Consider the following 2869-nt stretch of genomic DNA (forward strand, 5'->3'; position numbering starts at 1 on the left):
TTCAATACGGTCTTTGATACCGCGTCCGCATGTTCAAGCAAATTTGCAAAACAATTGCTCAAAACATGAATGTAAATACTCTTTCTTTGCTTTCTCTCTCATTTTAGTGTTCATAGCAACGTATTTGAATTTTGCCTCAGATGACGCTATGTTTTATAAATGAAGTGACGCAATAATTTTGAAGTGTAGTAAATAAACATTTGTGAAATAAATATTAAAAAAATCAAAATGAATAAAGAAACAAAATCATTAAACTATGAAATATTAAAAAAAAGAAATTAAATCAAAACAAATTAAATATTGACTTAGTTCCTGGAAAATATATTGATATTAATATTGAAGACAATAATTCCAGTGAAAGTTGTTTAAGAAACGAAACAAAGGATGTTGAAAATAAAAAAACTAAAAACACTTGTGAAAAATTAGCTGTTATATTTAAAAAACACAGGATTAACAGGCGTTGTGGTAATGATATTTTAGAACTCTTAAGATCAGAAGGTTTAATTGTACCAAAATTCTTTTCAACGCTTTTGAAAACATATAAAACTTCAACAATTGATGATAGCGAAATGCTATAAATTATTTTATATTAATTTTAGTTAATTTTAGATATGCTAAGTTATATTAAGTTAAATATTTAAATTAATTTTCATTATGTTTTCTTAGTTTTTAAGTTTTATTGTTTAATTTAATTTATTTTTAATGTCTTAATAAAATTTATAATTTACTTTTAATTTTGAATGTAATGTAAAAAATTATTATATAAAATAAATAAAAGTACAAAATACAACAATTTCTTTCTACTTATTTAAAGAGAAAATTGAAATTTATTTAAAATTTAAAGAGCGCAATAAAAGAGTAGAAATAAAAAAAAGGGTGAAAAAATTATATGAGCACTGCACTAAGAGCGCACAACTTTCTGTCGAATGCGTCCGTTATGCAAGACATGGTCTTCGAGACGGTCTTCGAGACATGTACGCAAAAATTCATTGAAGACATTTGGCTAATTTGTATGAAAGTGTCTTCGAAGACCGTCATACATTTGGATCGATCGGTCTTCATGTATGTATCCATGTCTTGAAGACGTCTTCGATGACGGATCGATCCGTTTTCTACTGGGTGTGTTACGGTAAATGTTAATGTAATTTACGGATATTTTTTTTTGTTGTGTTGCTATACTCTTACATATGTTGTAAGAGTATCTGAGCGAGTACTTTTATGATGAATGTTATCTAACCAAACTTCCAAACGTTGACCCGAAAAGAACGTTATCGAAAATAGCGGTGAAGAGCGGGGATATAAAGAAAAACGTGGGTCAGTTTTTTTGAAAGTCGAATAAGCAACATCGTGTGCTTATTAACAGATAATATATAATATGTTTAGTTTATTTATTTGGTCTATATTACATCAATTATTCTTTAATCTTCGGCACATTTAATTTAAAATTCTTATTTAAAATTCTTTAATTTAATTCTAATAAACTAATTATTTTCCTTTGATATAGTTATAATTATTATGTGATTTACAAAATTTTGTAGAGTAAATAATAAAATAAATATTAAATTTGTAACGTAACTTGCATGAGTCTTTTATTTAATATACTTAAATATTAATGGTTTTTGTTTTAACATTATCTTTGTTTTCTCTTGCTTAAAAACTACTAAATACTACTAAGTATTTTATTATTTAATATTTTAAGTATTTTAAATATTTTTCAAAGTTCTTACTGTTTATATTTGACATTTTTCTTATTAAAACTTGTATATGGGTCATTCTTTTACAACTCGGATACCTTTTTGACCTCATGATCTTCGATTTGGCTGAAATTTTTATGAGCTCCTTTCATAAAATAAGAAGACCCGTATCTCGGGAAAAAATTTTTTGATTTTTTTTCTAGGAGATATGGACCCATGCGGTTTTGAGAACTGGCATAGTAGACACATTTTCAAATAGCTGTATCTCAAGTTCTATAAAAGGTAGAAACTTGAAATTTACAGCGTTGCAAAGATAATTGATTGAGCTTTTATAAAATTGTTTAAACAATTAAAACTATTTATATTTGAGTACTAATATTAACTATTAAATTTCAAAAAAAATTTTCTTAAAATATATCCCCTGGGATTCCATTTTTTATACTTTATTTAGATTCAGTTTTGAATTTTACTACCAAATAAAAATTTTTAGGATGCGGTTATTTTTTGAAATTTTTTAATATTTTTTTTTCTCCCTCAAAACACATCAAGCACATGCGTACTACATTTTCATTGAATGTATTTTCAAAGAATACACTACATATATTCTTATATAATATTTTTGATTTCGATTAATAATAAAATTCTACATAAAACCCAAAAATTTCAGGACGATATTGTGATTAGAAGTACTTTTAAAAATTTATTTATCTTTCATATCACACCAAATTTTTCAGTAAAAAAAAAAAAAGGCATATGTCACAAAAATTTTTTTTTTTTAGTTTTGATTCAAATTAATATATAAATTCTACTTCAAAAATAAATATTTCAACTGTGATATTCATTTTAGAAGTAATTAAAAAAAATTAATTAATCAGGCGTCCTTCACGTTACTCATACGCACCAAAGTACCATGAAATCAATTTTCGAAGGAAAACGATACAAAAATTTTTACTTTTTATTTCTAAAATAAATGTATACATAAAACATAACATTTTAAATTAGTTCCGCATCATTTCTGTTTTTAAATTATGAATTTTAACATAATTAAACCGTTTAATAAACTTTTTTCTTATATAGATGAATTAAAAAGTTAATTAGTTTCATACTAGTCGAACTACCTAGAAAACTGCAGCACATAATCACACCTACCTTTTTCGGTGAAGTGTTATTTTGCT

Source organism: Teleopsis dalmanni, chromosome 1, assembly GCF_002237135.1.
Source record: "Teleopsis dalmanni isolate 2A chromosome 1, ASM223713v2, whole genome shotgun sequence".
Taxonomy (NCBI): domain Eukaryota; kingdom Metazoa; phylum Arthropoda; class Insecta; order Diptera; family Diopsidae; genus Teleopsis; species Teleopsis dalmanni.